At 44.5% G+C, this 27,070-nt stretch overlaps 1 protein-coding gene across 5 annotated transcripts in view; it reads right to left on the reverse strand.

Moving 5' to 3' along the window:
- The window catches only part of LOC122571461 (frizzled-2-like), a 127,913-nt gene that overhangs the window by 19,628 nt on the left and 81,215 nt on the right, over window positions 1-27,070 (reverse strand). Inside the window, exon 2 of one of the 5 annotated variants that reach the window (XM_043735215.1) lies at window positions 21,472-21,595. The exons of the other annotated variants lie outside the window; for them this stretch is intronic. The gene's annotated coding sequence lies outside the window, so the exon portion shown is untranslated. The remainder of the gene's footprint in view (window positions 1-21,471; window positions 21,596-27,070) is intronic. 5 annotated transcript variants of the gene reach the window in all.

Consider the following 27,070-nt stretch of genomic DNA (forward strand, 5'->3'; position numbering starts at 1 on the left):
AAAATGTAATTTTATGCAAACTTATATTTTATTCCGCGTAAGTCGATCGATTTATTTTTCTTCGTCGATAAAAGTGTACTTGTCGCGCGCGTCTCTTTCCCGCGATCTTCGAGCAACGACATTCTCGCCTCCGGCATGGACCCTACACGCCATTGCCTGCAGACGTTTCATCAAGCTCAGAGTACTCTGAGAAAAACGGCACTACAGGGTCCATGGATGATCGCTATATCTCGCCTTGTCTACGATCTCGTATCCAAGTTAAATTAATATAATTCCAACATTCTGCACTGCGAGTCGTGCAACCGTTTCCATTTTCTCGCGGAACGAACGCTATCAAACTTTTGCGTAGCGACGATGAACCTTTACGACGCTCGGTCACCGTTTTTCCATATTACTCGCCGCAACCGGAACCAGGTTGCCGACGATATTACCCACCGAGTGAAGGGAGGGAAGCCCTCCCGGCGTTTGTATACTCGTTGCTCGGCGTTATCGCGAAAAACGATGGGCGGTTTCGCGAGCGTTTCTAAGATTGGCCGATGGAGAGAAACCCCGAGAGCCAAACGGATACGAGAACAAAACTCGATTTCGCTCGGTGCTCGTTCCCCGGACGAGTTTATTAAAGCCATCCTCCACCACGACGAGGAAACACCCACGGTGAGGCGAAGAAACAGAGAAACTCGACGAGAAAAACGCGCCAGAGGTGGAGAGAAACGGGAGGGCAAGTCGCGAAAGGACCGATAACCGGAACTATTTATTAGAGCCCCGGGGGCGATACGCGCTCGCGAGCAACCGAGCCACGCTTTGCCTTTATGAGATTATAAAGCACGCTTTATACGCGTTTCCATGCGGCCTCGCGACCCATGCTCGAGTCTAATAACTCTATATATCTTTAGTGCGAGACAGCGGGCAACGGTGGCGGACGCCCCACTTCCTTTTTCGAACGCCTGACACGCGCGTAATCGCGCGAGACGCGACCACGATCGACAGGTAAAAACCGTACACGGGTATTCCCCCGATAGTCGCCCACGTCAGCCCGCTAATATACGAGCTCTTCGACGCGCCGAGGAGCAGTTGCCACCGTGGAATTAAGCCACGTCGACGACTTTCCTAACGCGTACGATTCTGTTTCGTTCGAGGGTAGAAATTGATACGTATGTTACGAGCAGAGACCGCGAATATTCACGCCAATCCACGTTTTTATACTCGTTTTGGTACTAGGAAATATCACTTTGGGCATTTTACATAGACGCCATCCCGCACTCTCTTCTACATTTTTCCACCTCGAAACGTCTCGTAAACGCGTAGAAACCCACGATCTGGTTACGAGGGATCGACAGTTTAGTTTAATACGATTGCGTTTAGAAAGCGATGAAAGATCTTGCCGTTCTTTTAACGTTAGACTGTGGATTTTTACGCGCTTCTGGTAATCGTTAGAATATTTCATTGCGTTCAGAAAAATATGAATTTGCATGAACATTCGCATCGTTGCGTCGACGTTAGAAACGGCTTGTAGGCTGACAGAAAAAGCAAATCGATTAGTTGCACTGAAAGTACTGGTAATTGGATGATTAAAACTAAAGATAAGAAATTTTTCTTCCATCAAAGGTCGTAAAATGGAGTTGATTTCACGCGAATCTCGCAACGCAGAAAACAAAGTGTACGAAGCTTTCTCGCTATCGCTTGATCGCTTGTTTCTAAGCGTATGGGAACCTAACCTTCAGTCGGCTGGCAAGACATTTAGAACGAATCATTGAGCTTAGGCGCGTATGAATAATGGATCGGTCATATGTGCCGGTATGTTCATCAAGCAAGAAGCAACGATAAATGCAGAGATAGTATCTTTCCAATACACGTATCGTACTACGTTATACAAACGACTTAAAATCGTTAAAATTCCTTCGTAATAAACATACTTTCATCGATGTCTGTATATCTTTACGACGTTTCTCGTTGCCATTTTTACGATTTCTTTCTCAGAAACCGCAACTTGTTAATTTTTCTTTCCTAAAACGTAATCTTCCGCGTAACATTTGTTTCTATTTCCGAGAACATGCACGAACGACGTAACGTTTTCTTCGTAAAAGGTAACATCCAACTTAAATCTTCGACTCTACTGCAACGTTTTACTCACGTTGAAGGACAAAGGGAAATAATACCGCGCAGAAAATGAAGACTCCAACCCCGTTGATACTCGAACGTATCATTCGCCACGTAACTCGACGAAGACAGGCAGGAAATAACTTTCCAATCCGAATTTAACTCGGACACCAAGCCACTAGCTTTCCGCGCCTCGTTCCCGACGCCTGTTTCCACTGTCGAAATTCAGATACCTTCGACTCGGCAACAGGATACGAGACACACGGCCGATGCGCGTATTCAACGTCGCGAGAAAACAAACACGTATTAGCGTTACAGTGCAGAAGACTCGAAGGATCGCGGAGAGGAAGAGACAGAGAGAAGACGAGCTCACGGTTCCGAGCTACGCGCGGTGAATTTCTTTTCAACTTTGAACGAGAAACCCTCTCCCCTTCTTGCGGTCTCTGTCCAAGCGAACGGGTTCGTAGCCGACGAAAGGTGAAACCCGAGAGTCCGCTGCGTCGCGAAGGAAGTGGTCGGGTATTGGGATCCACTTTAAAGTTGACACCTCGCGCGTTGGCCCGTTTTCTCGTTTCGCGTTTGCTCGTTAAGGGTTGGGGTGGAGAGAGGAAGAGCAGGCACGCGGTTAGGCCGTTGCCGAAATACCGGTTGCGTGTTCCTTCGGTGTGCGATTACGATGGCCGTCTGCATCCTGATCACGCGACACCACCGCGCGTCTCCTTTCCTTTCTCTTCGTCTTTTCTCGTCTCTCCCTCGCGAAACACTACCCCGGGGATAAATGCGTGCTGCATGGACGGCGGGCGTGAAAGAGCGTGGCGGAGACACCGGAGAACCTTCGTCCAGAGCCGCGTCCACGTTATAACAAAGACGGCGAAGAACGAACGTGCGTGCTGCATTTTTCTTGTTTCTCGCGAAGCAGCTTTCGGTATCGTCGTTTCGACGATTTGTACAATGGAGCGAAGGTACGTGTCTCCGATCGAACATCCGTGAAATAACAAATGAATCACGAGTAAGATATTTTGAGAAACGAATTGGAAACTTTCGCGTATCGAAGCGTTTAATTAATCGTCGGAAATTGTAAAAAAAAAAAAAGAGGTTGTTAACGTTTGTGTGCAGCGATGGCAAACTATCGATTACATCCTATAAAAATAAAAGAAGGCTCGACAGAAAAATTTACGCACCTACTGAAGCAACCATAAAACGTAGCTTTCACACTTTGCCTCTCACGAGTTTCTTCTTCCCACTGCTCGAACCTAACGCGAAAAACCATCGTCAAACGTATCTACCGCTGCATCGCCATCAAATTTAGCTCAGCAACACGGTCGCCCTTCTCTACCAAACGGCTTTCAAATCCTCGACCACGAGCACAAACCTCGGCAACATTTTCTCCGGCAATCGCGCGGCCGACTATCGCCGTGACATTCTACCCCGTGAAACGCGTCAGTGGCCGAACGAGCAAGCGCACAACTACTGGCATTTCCACCGCGGAACAATAATCCAGGGGTTAATGGCAGCGCGGTGTGCCACCAGGACAGAAGCGGTTCGCAGTCGCTTTTGTAAACGCGGCCAGGAAAGGATTAAACAGGCACGGTCACACCGCCAGCCCTTTCCCATTCTTCCCTAGCTACGCTGCTTGCCGTACGCTTCTTCGCGTTTAGCGGACAATTTTACCAAATTTTATTTTATTTCATTTAACGTTTCTAAGAAAATCGAATCTGCAAGCTTGTCAGGCATGCGTGAATCTATCTAATTTCCGACTAGACAAAAATAGGGAATTGACAGGAGATTATTCTACGTTAAAAAAAAAAAAAGAAATAAATGGAAAACGTATAAAAAAATTGGTTCGTCTTAACTCGTCATCCGGCTTGTCGATACTTTGAATTTCTGCTTTTTGAATAGCTGCTTACATCTCCGTCGATCAATTTACTCATTACAGCCACTAATAACGAATAGTAGATTGTAAATGTCCAATAATAATAATAATAATAATAATGATGATGATGATGATAATGATGATGATGATGATAATAATAAGACGTTCAGAAATCAAAAGCGATCCGATCAAATTTTACTCGGCATTTAATTTCCGCTGCCGCATCTGCTCCAAACCACTAAAATCGAAGCAAAGTGAAAGATATTTTGAAAGTAACTAAAATTGAACTGTATTTTATTAACTGGATGGTGGCCACGTTTAACGCATCCCTAGGATCGCGTGCGCGCGCAAACTCAATTTCTCTTGCCTCGTACCTAACCAACCCCTCCTTTACCGCGTTTCCTCTCATTCCGTTCTCTATATCTTCCACCGATCCACCACGTGTACGCTAATTAATTAGCAGTGAATTATGGATTCGCTGGGCCCGTTAATTGGACCCGTCGCTGCTCCCGCGGAAACGACGCCCGATGGCGTGTCCGCTTATGTTCCGCGAGCGCTTCCTCCTCGCCGTGGCAACCGCCACGATCGGGGCCGTGACTCCTTCCTTCGGGGCGGATGCACCAAACGACCCGGTGTGTGTATACGCTCGTAACTCGTGCGCTATCGACGTTATCGAGCGCCGTTTTGCCGTGCTGGTGTCTGACAGGGCCGCAACCACCGACCAATCGGCCGGGGGAATCTCTCGCTCCATCTCTCTCCTTCTCTCCCTCCGCTGGTTAGAGTACCACGGTGAAATTGCGGTCGAGGAGGATTCGTGTTCGGCGATGCTTTTGCTGCATCGTTGCAGCCAAGCTCGTTGAAGCGAATTTTATGGTTTTCGGAAATTTTCTGCAGGAATGTACGCGAGTACGTGCAAAGAGAAAATTGTATTTGGTCGTTCGATGAATAATACGCTTTTACGTATAATATTACTTTTAGACGTAAGTTTCTACAAATATCTTGCTACTACGTACGTATTTGTTTGTGGGAAATTATTGTAGGAAATGTGATAATCGACGCGGGTTGTCGGGCAAACGGTCGATTAATTGACAGTTCGCGTTTACGGGAAACGATGGTTTAGAATATTTTGTAAAGTACAAGTTATCAGGGAAACGATTAATCGGCTAAAAGTTTCTGTTTATCGGAAACGACGATCTGAAATATTCCGTAAAAAATTTGTGAAACCTGTTTGAGGGAAAATTGGAGGAAAATTGCGAATTAATAATCGTGTCGACCCTTATAATCCTAACTTAAAATACGTTGAAAGGCTGCCTCGTTATAGGATAGCTTAATATTCTTCCGGCAAATACCTCGTACGTGGAGCACGGGCTTTTTCAGCGAAAATAATTCCACGTAAGCTGCAAATTTTCTAGAATTTACGATCCCTCCCTTAACAGAGTTTGAATATGAATAGTAAACGCTGAGTTTGTAAATTTAAATCGCGAAGTACAGGGCGAGAATAGGAATGAATAATATTGCAAGAGGTATGTGGCTGCTGAAAGAAGAATATTATTTCATAGCGTCGAAGGAAGGGACGTTTTTATTAGTTTTTCTTCGCCCCCCCCTCCCTTCTATTCACCTTTCCTCTCTGTGAAATCATTTCGTATGCCGACTCACTATTTCGATTCAACTTTCGCGTATTTTTCTAAGAGCCCCTGCCTTTATTTCGATTATCTCGCAGTCATCGTTCGTGCGGAACAGTAAATTTGCGAAATCATCTCCGACAAACGAATATATTGAAACTCTCTTAAGACGTCTTCACGAAGAGAAAGTTGAAAGGGAAGAAGCCCTTTTTCGTTCATTCTACTCGTTTCAATGCCGCCGAATATTGGACGAAAAGCGCCCTACACGTTTCTATATCGATAAACTTGTAATTCAAAAACGTTCTCGAAAGTAGAAAGTTAAACGCAAAAGTCGCTTCGCGAGCAAGAAGATCGCCATACTTTGTTGGAATTTCGACAAGGGTCCAAGGGAGGAAAGTTATATCGAAAATGGCTTTCGTCTATCGGTAAGTCGAGAGGAGCGTTTATTCGTCCGTATAACATTTTCGAGCGCAAGCAAGCTTCGCTCGACGTGGATACTCGCAGTTCGGTCGTTATAAACTAAACCTTTTAACGACTGGCTTGAAAACCTATCGGATGATAAAGTATAGAGATACGAACAGGTAGAAATAGAGTGTTTTCCTTATGGAAGTTTCGCTCGGCCTTGTAAGACGCCCTGCATTAACGCTCCCAAAGTACTGCAACTGTTCGCAGAGGAGAAACCGATTCGAACGACAAAAACAGTGCCTACACCTTTGTCAGCAACGACTCCTATAAACCCTAATAAAAGGTTCCCATCCCCTAATTCTTACCGCCCACGCACAAAGAGGATCGGAAGATTCTTCGGCAAACGAGGCGTCTAATTCCAGGAAGACAAGAAGAAGGAGATGGTCAGCTCGGCGCGTCCCTGGTCAGAGCTGGATAGAAAGCTTCCAGCGTGTAGTCGTTTTACCTGGCTGTTCGTTCTCTGCTCTCCTATCTCTATCGTTTAGCCAGCGGCCAGGGGAGGCGGTGCAACGATGACGCGCTGGAACACCGGCAAGTCGTTGCCACGGCTGGCTGTTTACTTTTCACGAACAACCAGCAAGCAAGCGCAAGCAAGTAAGCAAGCGACGGAACGAGAGCGAGCGAGCGAGCGAGCGAGCGAACGAACGAACGAACAAGCAGAAGAGCAGAGGCAAGGCGTGCACCGGTCGTCCTCTTGGCTCGTATATACTCTGGCGAAACCAGCTCGAAAGATCGGCCAGGTAGGGCGGCGGGGAAGGTCCTGGACTCTCTCGACCTCGGCCGCGCGGATAGAGAGGAGATGGAAAGAGGCTCGAGACCGTAAATCATCGTCCCACTCTCTCCCCGGGCTCTGGCGAGGATCTTGTGCCTTGTGCCTCGAAGATGACGCATCTGATGGAAAAGGGAGGAAACGAAGAACAGGGGAAAAAGGGGAGAAAAAGAAACAGAAGCGAACGAGGCGAGGCGAAACGGAGAACGATGCGAGAAGGATGGACAGATATAGAAGGGTAGAAGTTGGTGAGAGAAAGAGAGGGACGAAAGACGGACGGGACCTCTGGTTGCGCGCTCGTTATACCTCTCTTGCTGCTCTTATCCGCGACGATCTGTCTCCTACCCACGGCTGGCCTTGAACCCGGGGTGCGCATCGCCCAACGAGACCCAACGATGGCCACTCTTCTTCTGGTCTGTGCCAGGCTAGCCTGGACATCGCGTACTCGATGCCTCTTCTACGAGGTATCCGTTCCTTGTTCGTGAATCGGACGGGGTCACGTACGTGTAACGTAATAGGATAGCTGCTGTAGCCACGTAAGGATGGTTTTGCATGTATTCTCGAAGAACGGACTTGTTTGTTCATAGGGGAACCGTAGTTTGAAACCTTCTTGCCTATCTACCTGATGCGTAACCTAATTATTTTCTCAAACTGTTATACCCCGTATGGATACCAATAGAAAGAATCATGTGCCAACGAACGAGTGTCAACGAACGAAGGTTTGCAAGTTACGAATTAAAACTTACCGTGAATATATATTCTCTGACACGGTAATAACAAGTTTGGTGATAAAACGTATGAAATTTTAGGAGGATTTATAGATTTCCGCGGGATTATTCTATTTGAAAAAAATTTTTTTTTTAATATAATTATCGAGGTCTGTAATCTACAACCGTCGAGTGAATTATTGAGCGAGAAAAGCCAGATATTAATTCAATTCGTCTTTTGTTTCTGACTTACATAATCTTGAAATATTACAGATAATCCTCTGTCTGAGAGATCGAGGCTAAAGTTAGAGTTCAAACTAATCTCGTTACCAGTACAACCTGTCTTTATCGAATCTCAACTATAATCCACGTCACAAGCATGACTCGATGTTGCAAGGCAAGGGATTAATCTAGATCTGCCTATCATCCTTCCAACAGGATGATTACGAGGCGATTTCATTATATCGTGCGATTGTTGCAATACCCTCCATACTACTCAATAGCCTTTGGCACGAATAGCCGCTTTTTCGAAACCCAGCAACATAGAAATTTAATTAACGCACTTACTTGCTCAAAATAGAGGGATATCAACAACGTTTGTGAAAGATCTGGTTCCAGCTTCTCCAAACTTGACTGCCTCCTGACAGTCGATTAACGATGATTCTTAAAGAATTTTGTTCTTCGTGTATTTACGAAAGTAGATAGATATGATAAGAAAAGAGACGTTTAATATTCGACAAAAATACTTAACGTAAAATTTAAACGACAGATGCCGATATCACGCCGATAAGAGATCTTCTTCGTATTTTGCTCAAACTCGAGATATTTCCCGACGTTAAAAAGATGCGATTCGAGAAGATAACCGAAAGAAAGCAACAAGCTTGCGTGAACTTTCAAACGAAAATAACGAGAAAATCGGTGGAAATCCAGGACACCCAGTATACCATACGATCGAAGCTATCTGCTCGAGCAACCGTTCCAATCGATCCTCACGAAATGGAACCGCCAAGATAACTCAACCTAATCCAACCTGACTCCTTTACCAGACCCCGCAGACCCTCGAAAGGATCCTAGGACCAAGTTCTATAGGGCGGACACGAGGGCAAATAAATTTGCCGGATCGGTGTAATATCAGGGAGGACGAATTTCGCGGCGACCGCGGATTCCACGGATTCCGTTCGGTAACTTCTGCAATTTGTCTCGCGAGCCACACTTCCTACGCGCTTCGGGAGTCGTTTAGTCGGAGCGGCGAGTTTCTCTCCGTCTCTCTCTTTCTCTCTCGATGCCGCGCAATTTATATCGTCGAGAAAGTCCGCTCGAGATATCAGTCTTCCCGTACGTCGCATTGTTTCCATCGAGGCTATCGCTGGTCCCCGGCGTTTGAATATTTCGCGGCGTCACGCTCGTTTATCACCAGAGAACCGTCGCGTCGCGTCGCATCGTCGTGCTGACTCGATCGCGTTCCACCTTCTTCTCTCTCATAATTAAGTGACAACGAACCGTTTAAAGAGTTTGTAAACACGAAACACGGCAGCCAGCTTATCCAAGCACAAGCTGCTAGCATCCCCTCATTAAGGCAGTCCTGTGCTCTTCGTATCCTCACCATAAATCGGACTATGCTTCCTAATTAAGGGCACATGTAGACGCCTTGAGGATCGTGGAGCCTGTCTTTCCAAACGGAACTGGTTCCCTTTAGATGGACCTTGCGCAGATTGCTTTTACATCCTGGTGTATATGGGGTGCGGTAGGCTGAGTAGCATAGAATAAAAATACAGTAGAATTTAGCTGAACCAGTTGTGGAACGGTTCTTCAGACCAGTTCAGGATGTTCAGATAAGAGCAGTTTCGTTTAATCGCCGACTAACAAAATTCTGCTTGAAGTAATTTGACTGTTTTCACGTATATCTAAGTTTGATCCCGAGACAACACGACTCCAGCTGCACCGTCTGGAATTCATTTTTCAGAAAAATTTTACAGAATTTGCAAGACGTTTGCCGTGTGTTTAACAAGACAAATTCGTATATACGGTATGTATAACAACTTTAAGCGTATAACGGGTGTTATGCGTGATCCCACTAAAGGTCAAAGTTTCGTCAAACGCTTGTAAGAGTTTCAGATTTCTTTCAAACTTTAGCCATTTAATCACGATGATAACAGGGTCGATGATAGCGGTGCTAATGAAATCTGAAAATCTCTGTTTCATACGACAGACACGGTACATACGTTCATAAAAGATGCAGCAGATAAGAGTGGTTAGTATCGAATACTTCGACAAACTATCACGGGCACGGTCTATAGAGGAAGATCGTTGAACGTTGCTCGAAAGCCTGAATTTTCAGTGGAAGCTCGCGACCGATCGCCAAGAGGTGTCTCCAGTTATGCGGCCGGTAACGGTAAAGCGGTTAATTCTCGACCTTCACGGCTTGTTTTTGCCGGGCCCTGAGGTGGAGGTGAAGTATCCAAGTGGAGGGCCAGGAGAGAGGCAGGCTGGTTTCCACGGGGCCGACGCCAATGCAAATCGCTACCGATGCATCACCGAGCTGTCAACCGTTCGTTGCTTCGCGATAAACTTTCCCGCTCGTCCGCTCGAACCGGCCCCCGCCGGGTAAACAGAGAGCGACAGAGGCAGAGAAAAGGACAGTGCAGAGTGGCTGTGCACGACCGATATGCACGCGTGTGCATCGTGCGCGCGACCGCGACCGCAAAATAAAATTTACGCCGCTGTAAACGGCGAGACAATGGTCACGTCCGCTGAAAATCGAGATTCGAATCGTTTCGACCGAACCGAATCTCGGCTCGTGTGGTATCCGATTCGTTGCTAGACGAATGTCAGGGACTTTGGTGTTGCAAACGAGAAATTCCTTTGGTTTTAACCGCGAACTGCCGTGATTAGTACACTGCAGATACTTGTGCAAATTTATACTTTTTACGGACGTAGCTATACAAAACCAAGCGTGCGTATACTTTCGATATTACGCGTCGCTCGGCGCGCATTTTTACGTTTTCGAATTTTCCACGAATACAAGGCAACTTGGAGAATTTATAGAAACGAAAAAGAATGACAGTTTTATGGAGGGAGAAATGAAACGACGGTAGGCCGATTTCAACGTACTTATCGCGTTCTATAAAAAGCAGAAACAGAAACGAACTACTCCAAACGTCAATAAGTTAATCCAATCTGTTGCGAGTTATCTATGATCCAACGATAAGAACCGAGGCGTACGTTGAAAAGCAGCAATTTTATAGCGTAGTCGGTAGACTTTGCGCAGATAAAAGAAGCTTCTTTTAAGCGGAAAAGAGCAAAATGTGCGAAGGATAGAGGTGTTTTTTAATCGATATCGCGACTGGAGTACCGTGGATGGTTCGATCCGAGGATTTGAACGCGTGGCTACCTGTTTTGAAACAGGCTGTATGGGCAGCTTGTTTGAAAATCTGTTAAACAAACGGCGGGTAGCGTGTTCGACGAGAAGCGGAAAGAAAAATCTTGTATAAATAGTGGTCTGACGGTGCGTTGTTCAAAAAGGGACAAGCAGATAGGAAACAGCAAGGGGGGAAAAAATAGTAACCGGTTTGTAAGTCGATAAAAAGAGTGTCTAGTATATGATGTTTATCTTATCTGTTTATTCAAGTCGTGTTTACTGTTTGACATGATCAAGGTAGCGTTTGATCAGATTCGACAAAATCGCTAAAGATAAGCACTGGTTTGAACCGCGATTAGCCATGTTCTTCTCGTGTTTTCTTAGAGATCTCTTTTTAATCTCTTCCCCATTTTTCTACGCTCATCCTCCAAATTCTCTAGATAACTCGCTGTGTAACAGAGAAAATATCGGAAGATAAATTTTCACTCTTATTAACCTTTAACAACTGATACGTATCGCGATACAGATACGGTGCGCTAACAAGGACACGGTTACGTTTCCGGTAAAATATATTGCTGTTACAGATATATCACGCGAGTTTGCTGGAAATTTTAGATAAAACGATATTGAGAAAGAAAATTTCGTAGAACCGGGAAGAAAAGTCAGACGCGTTTCTTTAACTGCGCGAAAAAAATATATCGTGCAAACTGTGTCGAATTCTGTGAGACAGTAGCAAAGGATTAAGTTTATGTTACGCTTTCGTTGAATTTACGAGACACCGATTTCCTTACGAACGATTATCGGTGCAACTTTCTAATTGTTCTTTTCATACGCGTACAAAAGATGTCAAGGAACGAATAACCTCTTTCCACGGAGAAACTACGTCCACCGGAGATAAACGATAAATAAAATCACGAAACTCGATCGAGTAAAACTTGCACCGTATTTTATTACGTTTATACACCACATACATCATATTTATATATCTAATAGTATTCGTACTACGAAGAATATCTGTCTGAAATTTCTTTAAAAAAGTATATAAAAGTTTAAGATGAAACCGAAATTAATTTCAAAGAGCATCGCCCGCACGTGACCCTGTTGGAGGAAAGATGTTGTTAACCTTCTATTTTCCTGTTTAACGGCGTACAGCCGTCATCCACATAAAATAATCTCCGAAAACTTTCCTGACAGCGCTTATCTGTACTCGTCTAAGCTTATCTATCGGTCGTTTGACATTTCAAATACGTACACGATTTTTAATCGTTCCCTCCGTGGACGAACGTTCACCCTCGACGAGATACCTATCGATTTTCCGTGACAGACACCGTGCGCCGAGGATCTTTTCCGCGATTATTTCGCCTCGACGCTTTCACGTAAATGCGAATTTACAGGTAACACGGGTGTCTGCGTGGCCGGAGTCCCGGTCTCTGTCGTCTAAAAAGGAACCTCATTCATCGCGACTGCAAAACGCAAAACGCGAAACGCAAAACGACGATGATGAAAAGCTGATGAAGGGATGTCTGAACGCGTGCAACTGGATTGCGAGCTTTATTAGACGGGATAACGCCGGATGGCAGAATCGCACAAGGCGCACGTTTGTTCCATATTTCCGCGAAAAGAAGGCTCATCCGCGCGACCTGTCGATGGATCGAACCGAACGATAGCTTCCTCGAAATCTGCCGCGGTTCTCTTTAATCACGCGCCGACCATGAATGCAGAGAGGCAATATTATATTCATCGGGGAAAACGGTTAATCCTTTCCCATCCGGTTGCTTTCGAAACGTTTGTACGCGGATGGAAATGTGCTGGAATTGGAAACGTAGCTGATCGATCGAACGTGAAATTAATTGTAATGGGTAGCGAGGTTTGACGAAAAATGTTAGAAAATATACAGCTTCCAGACGAATTTACGGCAACTGAGGGAAACAAACGTTTCGTGCAACAACGATCAGCATCGTCGGATCATCGGCAATTTCGGCGCTCGATCTTTCAAATTGACAAGACGTTGAAGAAGTCACGTCGGCGTAGATCGCTTCGGCGACGTCAAAAATATCAAAGATGCGGAACTACGAATATATTTTTCCGACGAATATCTCGATCCAAACAATCAACGCTCTTTCGTGGAAATACACACTGTGATTAAAAATTAAAACACAGAACCTCGACGTGCTTGATCCGCTCCGATCTACCTCTTAGCTCCCTTATGGACCGACGAACCAGGCAGAACCAACGAACAAAAAATCTTCCCACCGTTTTTAATCCATCCACTTTTAACAATATTTCCAAACTCTTTATCTGCCCCTCCAACCGCAATCTCGGTCAGATTAGAACACCCACTCTTCCCTCCGATGGCAGTCCCGTCTTATCAACGTCGAAGGCTGAAACTGCTGTTCGAGTAGCAATCGTTTAACCCGTGTACTGACAAGCGCGCTAAAAACAGCTGGACGAACGAGGCTAGCAAGTACGTCATTATTTTGCGGCTCGTTTAAGGAAACGGTGGGTTTTTCGAAAGCCGGTGGACAGCGGAAAAAGGAACCTGTTCGTCGTGCACGGTTTCTCCGGACGTATGCACGACGCGGGACGCGAGCGGAATTTCCTACGACACGACACGCTGAGAAATCTCATTCTCCCCCGGTTCTGTTCCACCTCTCGACAGTCAGTCGCGGTTAGTTTCCACCGAACTGAGAGCCGAACGCACGCGGTTTAATTGATCCGCGCAACAAAGCCAACCCTTCGTCGACCCGGCCTGACCAATACAGGACTTGCGAGGCCGTTTCTTCGGGCGGACTTCTTTCTTGCGCCCGGGGAAAACGCTAATTAAGACTCTCCCCGTTCCTCTCCATTTCTACGGACTGACAGAGAAAGAGTCTCTGCCCCGACGAATCGACCGCCGCTTACCCCTTTTCGCTTTGACTTTGCCTTCGAGGAATCATCGTCGAACCGTTTCCTTCGATTCCTTGCACGTGAATGGAGGAGTTTTTTTTTTTTTTTTTTTTTTTTAAGAACGTCATCGAGGATGGCTGGGTTGATTCGAGAGTGGGCTCGAAAATGTTCCTCGAGTAGCCAAGTTTAACGAAAATTTGGAACCATTAGCTACGTACTTCGTCAGACTCGAGCATTTCTTTGAGAAAATTTCTGAGAGACGATCGTCTACCAAAGGGAGAAAATTAATTTCCAATTAATAACACGAGAACTGGTTTATCATAATATCACAAAGTGGTTTTAAACTATTGGCCGGTGACGTACGACGAGAATCAGTGTACATGAGTCGATGCCCTAGTTACAGAGTTGCGAGAACCATATGTAGGTGTCTGGTATTTTTGGACACAAGGGTTGTTAGCGTAAAATATAGAATTTAGAGTGCAATTTAGGAAAACACGAGAATCGATAATATTGAATTTAGAATTTACGTGGGAGTAGGTGACATTTTTGTCCTTATAAAGACTACAATTTTCCGAGATAGATGTTAGAATTTGCCATTTTGTATCGTGCTTTCGAAGAATTGAACATCTTGTACCTAATGTAGCGAAACCTACGTAACGAGATCAAGGAATTAAGGGATTAACGAAAGGTGAAGTCGACTGGTCTAACCCCTGGAGCCTCCGAGAGGCAGCTCATTTCGAAACAATCCACGCGATAAACACAAGAAAAAGTCATCCGGAACAAACAGCTTAACTCTTCCAACCAATCCATCCTTCACCAATCCCATCTTCCTCCTACTTCCAGGTAAAAAACACATTACATAACTCGAAGGAAAACTTATATATTTCCTGGCAATTGTAGGGAATTGCATCCCGCCCCCCATGAAGATGAACGTCTATTTCGCACGAAAATACAATTGAATACTCCTTGATGGTACCCGTGGAGGTTGATGGTGGTGGTGGTGGTGGTATTGATCCGGAAAAAAAAATTTCAACTGCCGGTAGGAAATATGTGGTATCCTTGCAGACACACCATCGCGACGGGAAGACCGTAAGGGGAAATCTTATGGTGCGGTGACGACGTTCCTCGTTGGCACACGGTCGATAGGGCCGCCACTCCACCAGCCAGCGTCGCAACCACCGTCATTCCACCCACCATCGGCCCTCCCCTTGGAGAAGCTTTCCGACCGTGCTGGTACTATCGACCCAACAGTTTCCCGTGACGACTATACGTAAAATTCCGACCAGCTCTGCCAACCATAATCGTACTAAAAATAAACCTACCCTTTCTATCGTACACGAGAACTAGGCGAAACGATGGAAATGGGAAAAACGAGAGATAAAGACAAATTCTGACGGCCATGGTGAATCGTCGAAAGAAACGTAGAAACGTGTATTTGATTGTCCATGCTGGGATTAAAAGAGGAAGTTCGAAGAAGCGAAGATGGGAAAATTTGCGATGAAACGCGTAAGAAAGAATTTAAAATAACGCGTAATAAATAAATATCAGCGTGTATCGTTGTATCGTAGTGTCTAAATTAATATTCGAAACGTTTTTAATCGCCACGTAAATATATTACTATTCTTTCGAGCAAAGACCATCGTTACGCCATCGTTATAAAATTCCCATCGGATAGATCGTAATACAAATATAAATAAAACTAATATCAAGAAATATATTGTAATTTTTATTAGTCCATATCGGAAAGATCGAGAAAGATGCATCGAATGGGTCGTGTTTTTTTCCAGAGACGATACATCAAGCTTGATGGCGTAAAAGGGAACATTATTCGAGGGAATTACAGTCATTCCAGCAGAGAGGAATGTTGGAAGGAGTGATGGATGACTCCGGCGAACGTCTCGAAGAATATGCTAAAAGGAGGGAAGTGGGACATTTTACGGGACTCTATTTTCTTGTATCGCGTTTACTGCCACTGGAGCCTTCGGTGACTATTAAAATTCTGAGTCTTGAAAAAAATTATGTGGGATCGTTGTATATTAAAATTCCGACCGTGATATGTCGTTCAAAGACATTCGCAAGTATCACGCTTATAACCAAAGATCAATCGCAATTAACGTCTTGAGTAAATCGTGTTACTTTTAATTCCCGCAAAAAGTTACAATAGGATAATTCTACGTTAAAGTTCTCGCTCTAATAGGATACGTTTTATAGTCGGAATCTTTCCAAAGACGTTATCTTGCGATTTAACGCGGTTAATTATTATAACGAAGCATCTAATTATTCGATAGGTGTGCGATTGCAGGTGCCGATTAAAGATCAACCACAGTTCTCTATCTTCTTCGTCAATTATTTATCTTCCAGTGAAAATCTCGCAAAACCTCTTTCAATCTCCATCCTCCGAAGATACTATCGCGTAAAAATTGATGCAGAGCCTGTTTTTAAAAAAGTAATTGAAAATATTTCGGAAGCTCGCGTAAAGATTAATCATCAAGATTAATCGATGTGACGATTAATTAACTCTGGAAATTAATGTCCGACTATTGTCAGAATCTGGTATCGATCATTTGGTATGGATTTTAATCAGTAAAATACACAGGTTTGCGTAAATCAAACAGGACTTTAATTACATTTCGATTGAAAATCAACAACCTATGATTACCAATCTCTCATTAGCGATCGGTGATTAATATTTATTATAATTACCGATCGACAACCAATTCCATAAACCGATTAAATCGATCACAATTTCCTACGGTCGTGTTATTTCTTTCGATAAGAATACACGAATAAATGAAATGGAAAATTCCAATCCATCTGTCCGCGTCTAAATTGCACGTATCTATTAATCGCAATTAGATACAAAGATTCGCTCGCAGAACGAAGAATTATATACCTGTTGAATGTAATTGTTGTACGATTACGATCTGGCGAAGCTAAGAAGACACTAACGTGGCGAAATTTCAAATTGAACGGTGAATGGAAAAAGAGAAAAGAGCACGAGGGAGACGAGATCTTAATGATTAGCAGAGAAGTGAGCTGGTGATTGGCGGAACGAGCGTGCAAGTGAATGAGCGACCAATGGGGGGAGCCAGGAAGAGAAACAGGTGCAAAATATAGGCGGTGTGCGTGAGAGCGAATATTAGAGCGGGTAGCAATAAACTGCAATAAAGATCAGATTGTATGCGAAGAGTGAAAATTCTTTCTCGCCCGAGCTACCTACGCGCGGCATTAATATTTATAATCTGCTGAATGTTATCGGTTAATAGCGCGACACGACGTTTTCGTATTATAAGAATTCATGTAGGTTCTCAATGAACTGTATCGCGAGACACGTGATAATTTAGGTGGGCTATTAGTTTGGCTACCGAAGTGGAAAGAAACGCGTTTTCTTTTCTTTGTACGCCTTCGTTCTACATATATTGTATGTTCTTTTATACTATCATAAATATAGAAATAAGCAACCTTTTTCAAAAGCAGTAATTTATACGATTTTTTAAACAGCTATCTGTATAGCGAAAGTAATAAGATAAGAAAATATGTTCCATATATTTCGATACGTTTTCCTGAAATTTGTCAAGGCTGTCTTAAGAAGTTGAATCTTCTTCGCACAATTACGAGATGCTTTCAAATAAAAGCTTGCATCTCGTAACATGTTGTTTCGAGCCGCTGTGTGTTTCACGCAATGTAAGAATTGAACGCAAAGTCGACTTGGAAATTCGCTGACTCCGTCGTCAGAAATTTATCGCGATTAAAAAGTTACGATTTCAAACTGTATTTCCAAATTGCAAGTCCGTTATTACGCGATAAAAATATAGCTGCATTTAAAGAGCGATTATAAATCACGTTTGCAAGAAGTATAGGAGATTTCTAGACAGTGACTAGCTTCCATAGAAGGACAGGTTTCTCGTTCGAAACCTTCGTGCAGTTAGCTCCAATTTTTTCGTCAGCATGAATGAACCAGGCAACGATCTAGGGCTCGGAGAAAGCTGCAAGAATTGGTTGGATTAGAGGAACACAAGAAGCGCGCAATGGCAAGAAATAGAAAAGGAGAGAAAGAACAGAAGCCAGGCAGGTGTGCAGGAGGCGTATATTACAAAACGAGGGAACAAGGTGTAGACAGACCTCGTCTTCGAAAATTCTATTAAAAATCCTACGAGTGAATTCAACCCTATACTACGTATACGTCCCGTAATTTACGAATTATTTACGTAGCTGCCTGTGCCTTATTTTATTTTTTACCAACTTCTTACGTTTTATATATGATAATAACAATAATAATATGTCTGTATATATATATATCTATAATCGTTGGTCTTTAGGTATCAAACGATATTCAAATGGCCAATAGATGCTACTTTGAAACATCTCGAGACACATTCTCTAAAAACTTGGTCCCTTTGAAAGATTCTCAACAATCAGCAATCAATTTCCGAGTAGGATATCTCGGTGACGCCAGAAAAATTTTAACGCAAAATTATACTCGGCGGTTTCTTTGTTTTTTTTTTTTTTTTATTGCATACTCGATAGCATATCTTGGAAGATTTATTCTTTTATAAAATTCTCAATGATACGCAAAACTCATTTAAAAATTTCCATAAAAGGACGCAAGGAATAAAAATGTCGACCCTGAAGATCGATCGACGAGCAAAAGCTACTCATCTTCCGGCATTATTCGCGCAAACGGACCAGGATGGAGGGCAAAGTGGAAAAAAAGGAAGAAAGCGGCGAGATAAGCATATAATCGGCGGATTCTCCTGTTTCCAAGGATTCCGCGGGGTAACGTGACACCGATAGGAAAAATATCACGAGTTTCACTCGCCGCATGAACATGGACCCGACAAAGTAGCTTTGATCCTTATCGAACGCATGCCCCATCCGCACGGAATCGCGCGCCGGCCTTAAAAAGCTCCGTAACGTTTAGCAGTTTCGAGTTACCTCTGGGATTCAAAAGAGCCCGCGGCGCGCTATCGACCACCGCCTAAACAAATATACCACGAATATCCAGAATTCGCCAGGAAAGGTAACACCATTGCCGTTTTGCCGTAGATTGCAGAGAAATTTTGCGAACAATAGAAGAATCGTTCGCCTTGAATCAGGCAGGATCTCCGAGATGCTCGATAATAAGGGACGATATTCAGGTGGTTCTTCGAAGGACTCTCTAGCGAGGAGGTCCAAAACAGCTTGCGGTTTTGCTTTTAACTGGCAATTTTTCCACCTTTTCATCTCTATCGAGATAGGTAGCTATTATTACGTTGTTATATTTGTATTTTATTTAAAACGTTACGCGTTGTCGATTTTTAGTACAAAGTACTTTGTATAGTCGCGTGAAACCGTTGGGAAAAAATTCGGAAAAAGAGATTCTCCAATTTTTTTCTCTAATATGATCGATAATTGTGAGAAAGAAGGACTCGGTTGTTAATTTATTGCTACGATGAATAAGCGCTATAATAATCGATTCCTAATGGCAAACGTGCAACCTGAACGCGTAACCCTAAGAAATTCCTTGCCGGAAACCAGCTGGTATCGACACCCCGCTTATCACTCGCCTCTACCGCGATCACGTTCAACCATTGAATCGACTCTTTATTTGCTCCTTCGATTTCCATCGTAGCAGCGTCCCTTGCCTCGCCCTCTGTTCCATCGTAGCACCACACAGGAGCCACGGAGACAACAAAGGAACAATTCTTTCCCCTATACCGCGGCGCTATCTCCTTTATTTATCTATCGGTCATTCGTGGAAGGAGACGGGGGCGACCGGCACGGATTCCACCCTCCTCGAACGGAAAGAGTTACGATCGGCGATCCGGCCAGGATCCACGGAGCACTCCTGACCTCTCGAAGGGGACCTCTTGGCGTCTCGATGCAGATTCCACAGGCCATGGTCCCAGACTTATACTACGACGCTCCACGGTCAAATGGAGAGGAGAGACCAACGAGACTCGACGAGAAGGAGGAAGAAGAAGGAGGAGGAGGAGGAGGATGAGGAGGAGCAGAGGAAGAGGTAAGAAAAGAAAGAAATACACGCGAAAGGCAGAGGCTGAACGAAGGAACAAGCTAACCGAGCAAACGGCCGGCAAACCAGGCTCTCGCTGCAGGGAAAAGGGAGAGGTAGTCGTCTCGCAACTGGTGTTAACTCGCATGGCTCGAGGAGAGGAGACCACGAAGAAGACAACGACCAACGACCACGAGCAGCACGTTGGCCGGCCATTTTTTTCGACCCTTTTGCGGCGCGCACCCGTTATGCAGATACGTGGCTCTCGCCGGTGTGTTCCTCGAATCGTGGCTTGTGGCTGCTGGGTTGCTGCCCACACGGACGAGTCGAGGGGGCACGAACGCGCGAATTATGCGGAATTGTGTAAGCCGAAGTACACGAAAAGTGGGCCTGGCGCGTAGGAAAGTCGCGTGGGAGCGAGAACCGGACGAATGTCGCGAAACTCGGAGGAAAATTTCGCTCGTTTCGTTTCCATCGAGCTATCTACTCGCGAATCTCGTTCTTCTTTCTTAATGTGTGGGTATAAGAGTGAAAGTACGTGTGTATGGCGTGGATACGTGAGCGACTACACGTGCGTGGATGGAACTCGTGTATTAAACGGCAAGTGGGTACGCGAAGTGTTTGTTACGTTTGCGAGGAGTAATTGGCTGATCGAGTAGGTTTTGATAGACAGCGAAAAGTGTATTTCTTAACTGACGCTGGGTTTGTTGAAACGTTGCTATAGCGAGTGAGATGCGAGCATGCGTTTTCTCTTTCTTAATTTCATCGAGCTTCGACCGCTACGTACCTCTTTAACGTCGCGCGCATCAATTGTGTCGCGACATTAAAAGGCAATATTCATAATATAAAAGCCGAGTAGTATAAATCGAAATTTCACGTTGTAAATTTGATCTTAAAAGTTAAAATCGCAAAGTTAATCGTTAACTTTCAGATATAATCTTCGACTCAAATGTCGCTCGGCTGAATTTTCACGCAAATTATCGATCAAGGGTTAATTAACCTGCTACAAACATAAAATTTCCTTTGTGATCTTTTTCGGTCGATTCACGTTAACGAATTATGATTATGAAAGAGAAATCCAAGGAATCGTTCCGTGCTTCTCCGTCGTTAATTCCTCTTCCACCTACAGATTCTACGATTTTACGACGGTGTAGTTTACGACGATTAGTCGATGTGTTGGAAATTCTCTTTGCGTCTCTGACTGTAAAGAGCTTCTGTGAAGTATGCATTATTCCAACACGCGTTTTGCATCTCAACGAATCAATATGTAAATTAGATTTATTTATGTTTTTCCATGGTCGATGCGTTTACGCAATGTATACTTATTATTTCGCTACTTTGTTCTTAACGGGTCAAACAGATGCACGAATCGACAAAGAGCGTATAAAGCGGACAGCTTGCAACTTACGAACCGCCACGTAGGATCGATACGGTGGAACTGGAAATACGAAAGTAAGAACATTGAAACAAAATATTCAGCGGAAAATGTTACGGCAAAGGCGATACGAAGATGGTAATTAAACTGTCACGCGTGGAAATATCGATGGTCTTGTTGTCCGTGAACGAAGATAAATGCATGCAGTAATCTCTATATTAATCCTAAACGCTGTAACAAATCCGAACCATTTGTCAAGCGATTTGAATTAATTAAAACAACCACTTGTAGCTGAATATGACTAGTTTCCTTAACGCTATAACGAACCTGCAGCGGCACACGGCTTTCATAACGTCGTGCTCTCCTCTCCTTTAACTTTCAATTTCATCGCGACGCTCGAAACCAGATAAAAATAACTTCTTAGAAACGCGATCACGAGTTTACCACAGATCTGTGCAAACAGAAATAAAGATTTATCAATTAGGAGGTTTTATTATCTAAAAAGGTCTCAATAACGAAGAGAGAACAATGTGCAAGGCTGTAAAATAAATTTGAACTCTGATAAATCCTGACTTTTAGGCTGACTTTAACAACCGATGACTTAGTTCCATTGACCTAACCAAACATCCACGAAATCCCATTTCCTAGACTATAATTCTCCACGATAAGGAGGCTGTCTCGAAACGACAAACGAAAAACCCGTAAACTGCTCGGAAACAATTTCGCTTCTCGACGATTTACGTTCTCCGATTTATCTACGAAACGATACCGTTTTATTAAAATTCGTGAATTCGCTTAATCGCGCGAAAGGCCATCAGGGTCTACGAGATTCCATCGAACAATGTACCAACACGCGTACGATATACAATTTTAATACCGACGTTCCGTGTTCGCCGTTTAACCGTTGGTTTTATTAAAACTTGCACGCTGAATCCAAACCTTCGCCCTTCTCCATTCGCCCCTTTGCGGCAGGTCGATCAACAGACGGACCACCCCGATATACATATACGCACGCACACACGTGTCTCGATACTTTGCCAGCAACGTCCAGGCAAATACTTAATTCCTGCCGTTCTATTCGGCATTTAACACGCGATTTCATTAAGCGCGATGCGTTGCACCGTGGAAAGGTTAATCCAATGTGTGCGGGCTTCCATATTCCGAGGAACGGGGGAAACAGAGCCGCATACAGAGAACCAGAAGAGAAGAGAAGTGAAGAGAAGAGAAGAGAAGAGAAGAGAAGGTTGGTTGTGCCTCTCGCGTACGTCGATTACGGTTTCACCTGGCTATCGGAGGGAAAGAGACGGTGTAACGGAGAAGAGTCAAAGAGACGGTGTCGCGTACGCTTCTTCTCGCTTCCCTCTGTGTGTACGAGTTCGCAGAGCGGCGAGGCGGAGCACGCAGAAAGGGAAAAGGCTGTGCAAGGGTGGCGGGAAGGGAGGCGCGGCGACTGCCGCTAGCTTGACGCGACATGAAAAGCGCTCGCTCGGTGAGAGGGGGCGGCGGCGTGGCAAGGAGAAGAGAAAAAGTCCCGTGGCAGAGAGCGAGACACGCCGTTCTGGCAAGTTTTTCCGCAAAACAACGGGGAGGAACAACGGCGACGCGGGTATAATGCCGCCTCGTTAAAAAATAATTCATTTAACCACAATGCTTCGACGATGTGCGAAAAAAAGCAAGTCGCACGAGCCTACACCAACACCGTCGTCGATACAACGCGCTACGTGGATTGGTGAGCTCACGGTGTAGACGTCTGTCTCTCTTTGTCGTACCAGCGACCGAGAACCCATCCCCTTTCGTCTACTATACTCGGCTGCTTACAATAACGAGGCGACGATAGTAGGCGGCGTGTATAACAAGGGAGGGCAGGTTCGCTGTAATTAACGCAATAAATAAGTATCGCGTCCCACGATCGCGAAAACGGCAGACGAACAGAATTCGTTGCGATCCGGAGGTCCTTTTTATCTCTCGACTCTGTCTCCTCTTTGGGAAGGAGTGAGTTATCGGTTTTTCGCGAAGGATATCGTTGGATTTGTCGTAGTTGATGAACGAATACTCGCGTAGAAGGTACGTGTCGTTGGGTTGGTCGAGTTGGTTTATCGCGCCTGGCAAGGTTTCCTTCATTCGTGGAATTTGTCCATTGGTTTTGACTCTTTTTCTTTCTTTTTTTTCTTTTGTTTCATGTTTGTACACGTTCATGTCTTTAAACGTTTAATCGGTAGGTTCAGCCGCGAAAATTATAGTTATTTGACAATATCGCGCGATTGGTTTACTCGTCAAGTTTCTCCGTCAAGTCCGTGCGCTTGATCCACGTTTGGTTAATTTTTACGTACATTCGTACGTAACCCTTACTCGTTGGGATAGGAAGTCGTAGCAGCATGCTTGAAAAGGAATCTGAGGAAAAAAAGCTGCTCGTAGGTCACGCTCTTTTAAAATGGAGCTGCGTTCTTTGGATCAGCACGGCGATGCGATAAGATCGGTCAGCGTTTGATAATGCGACTTTATCAGATTTTATATCCGCCAGTCCATTAATGGCAGTGCTTGAAAGTCACCGACCGTAACGCAGTACATATTTAGTTTAAATTGTTCAGATTACTTATCACTTGCCTGCTACAAAAAGAGATACATAAAAAGGCACTAGATAATAAACGAATACTTTCCGCAGAAGCGCGAAATAACTAATTTGTTCCAACAACACGCTCGTTTCCCCCGTAATTAAAACACTCAAGAACGCTTTAATATTTAACGATCCTCTAACATCCTAACAGGCAATAAAACACGAAGACAGTTAGGTATAAAATAAGAAAATTCTACTAAGATCTTGCACGTATATATGTATGTAATATGTCATGTAAATATAAATATAAAGTAAGAAGAAAGCGCGATATCTCTCCGTGCTCCGAAACAGCGTCTGCCGATGGAAAACCAATAAAACGAGGAACCAGCAAAGTACGGAAGAGTGGAGGCGTTCGATGCGCGACCGAGGGAAGACGCTTCGCGAAGAGCGAAACGGTTGAATTATAAAAAGTGTTCGCCGAATGGTCGTCAATTAAAGCGTCATCCAGCTTGAATAAATTTATAAGCTGGAGTCGACGGTCGATAGGACGGGCAAGTCGCCGGTGAATGGAAACGATCCCCGCGATTCAGATGATAATAACCTTCCCCTCGCGATCCTCCCGCCACCACGCACCACCATCGTGTCCTTTCTTTTTTTCCCTTCCATTTTTGTTCTCCTTTTTTTTTTCCTCGACACACCGACCGATCCGCGAGCACAGTCTAATTTTTCTTCTTTTCTTTTTCCTTTTCTCTCTCTCTCTCTCTCTTTTTCAGAACAATCCAATGTAACCATTGTCCGTCGGTTGAAAGCGTGTCACCCACAAAGAGACTCGCAGGCTCGCAGCCCGCTTTTCGCCCTTTCCAAACATTTTCTTTTCTTTCATTAAGCGGCCTTTTCACACCGCCTTCGCCGACAGACCGTTCACCTTCGCCTTTCATGGGGTTTCACGGGCCAGGGGAGCCGGAGAGGGTGGACCAAAAAAGGCCATGGATTCTCGGGGAACCCGTTCGCATAATGCCAGACACCTCCAGATGTAGGTTTACCGGATACTAAAGCGTGGAACGCGGCTTTTTGCCCGGGTCCAAGTGGGACGACGCGCGAAACGTCGTCGCCGATAATGACCGTTGGCCGTCCTCCTCTCCTTTTCGTTCGTTTTCTCGTTCGCTCTCACCTGTACTATCCCGAGAAGCGACTCGTGCCCTGGCTTCTTTTCTTCGTCCTCCCGTCCACGGACGATGACGGGACACACGCGGCGCCCGTTCGATTCGATCGGTCCATTCCCGGCGAAAAAACGCGGGAACACCACCCGGTCGAACCACAGAGAGGGGAAAAAGAGACGTCGAAGAAAATGACAAATGGAAGCTAGAAAGTTGGAACGAGGAGTAACAGGTTATGGGAGCATAGGCGTTGTTGTAGCTTTCTACGCTCCAGTGAAAAACACTCGTGTGTAATCACGTGGTTCCATGTGTATGTACATATAGGGATAACGAATACGCGCAAGGAGAAACGGTTGTTTCTTTAAAAGAGCATGCGATATATTTATATTTTGTAACAAGTTTTTTCACAATTGTCCAAATCGACAGAACACTCGATCTTTGTGGCAAGGCAATGGCACAACTCTTAATTTCTCGGAGTAAATCTTGAAAACTCTGACCGAAATATATCTCCAGAAATGTGATTAAGCGGAATAGTCAAAGCAAACTGAACCAAACCCAAAGTCACGCATCAGCTTTTCGACTTTGCTTCGAGCAAATTCCTCGATCGAAAGTTATCAGAAGGGAAAGATCGAAGGTCATTGGGGAGAAAGAATAAAGCTATTTCAATACGACCTAGTTAAAATAAGAACAACCTGTTAGATTCAAAGATATAACAAACCTTGCGAATATATCTGAGAAAATGGAGCTTAAAGTGCGAATAGGATGAATAATAGTAGGATGATCCAACATCTTAAAGATGTTCGAGAGGATGGCAACGAATCAAGACGAGAAGGACAGCTTTGCCAATGGGACACCGGTTAACGAACGTGTCTATCGAAACTTTCCAAATGAAAAATATTTCTCTCGTCCATCGTGTGCGCGCAGACGTACAAATCGATCGACCATTGCTCGCTCTAAAAAAGCATCGTTCGTTCGAACAATCTACGGAGCAGCAATTATTCCAACAGCGACCTCGACAGCTAGCGCGTAATCGAGGCTAAAAACGGAGCTGTCTTGGACTTCGTTCGATCAAATCTCCCCACCGAAGAAGAAACGAAAAGAAAAAGAAAGAAAAGAAGAGGAAAGAAAAGAAAAGAAAGGAGAAAAGAGAAAACACGCGGAGGATGGAAAAGAAGATTTGGCGTCGTTTATCTCTCCGGCTTTTTACGACTATCGTGGCAGCGGCAGCTTCCTTCCTGCCTTCCAGCGAGTCTCCGCGCTCTCGTTAAATTTGCACCAGGCGACGTAGATATTTGCGGTCGTATATTTTTTCTTCGCCTGGCGCACGCGCGCGTCTCGCCGCCAAATCTCGCCCGATATTTATTCCTGCGTGTCGTTCGAACGGAAACGCGGCACGATAAACCCGCGTAAAGTCGCGTTTCTCTTCCCGTCGCGGAACTCGAATATCGCCTCTCTATCAGATACCCGGGCATCCTCCTCTTCCCTGTCGCGATAACGCGCCCGCGTACTTACAAGCTTCAGATTACGAGCCTCGTCGAGCCACGCAAACCGGCGTGTGCAGGCGTTAATTATCGTCGCCCGGCATTACGTTACTTTCTCGGATGGAAAACGACTACGCCTCTGGCGGATGTCGACGCTTGCCTCCGACATGAAACCAGACATGTGTGGTGATATTGAATTATTCTGGTTTCAGAGTTTCTGATATAAAAGTGAAATTTAATATGAAATTAGCTGACAATTGTTTTTCGCTGTTCAAGTTGTTGTACAACAGCTATCATCGTCGCAGAGTATGCGGTATAGTTTACAGAAGCTTTTGTTATAACGTAGGGTTTAATAACGATTTACCTACTACGTAGCTGCCTATGTATACGTATGATTTAATTTACTAGGAAATTTCTATCGTACTGTTTTATTCAATAAAATAACGCGATATTCCGTTGACAAAATTTAATAGCGATTTTGTCGTTTCTGGTTAACGACACCACAGAAGCCTAGAAACTAGAAAAGTCTAAGGAATCCGTACACAATCGTACATAATATCGTTCTAAATAAAACTACAGAATATGTAAATCGTAGTTATCTTTTACGGCCTTTGGTAAATTCGACCGTACAGAAGTTTGCAAAAAGATGAAATCGTATAGAAAACTAATTATAGAAAATTTGTACGATAATCGGCCAGAATGCTAGACGCACACAACGAACTATCGTTTTTCCT

The sequence above is a fragment of the Bombus pyrosoma genome, linkage group LG10, assembly GCF_014825855.1.
Source record: "Bombus pyrosoma isolate SC7728 linkage group LG10, ASM1482585v1, whole genome shotgun sequence".
In the NCBI taxonomy this organism is placed as follows: domain Eukaryota; kingdom Metazoa; phylum Arthropoda; class Insecta; order Hymenoptera; family Apidae; genus Bombus; species Bombus pyrosoma.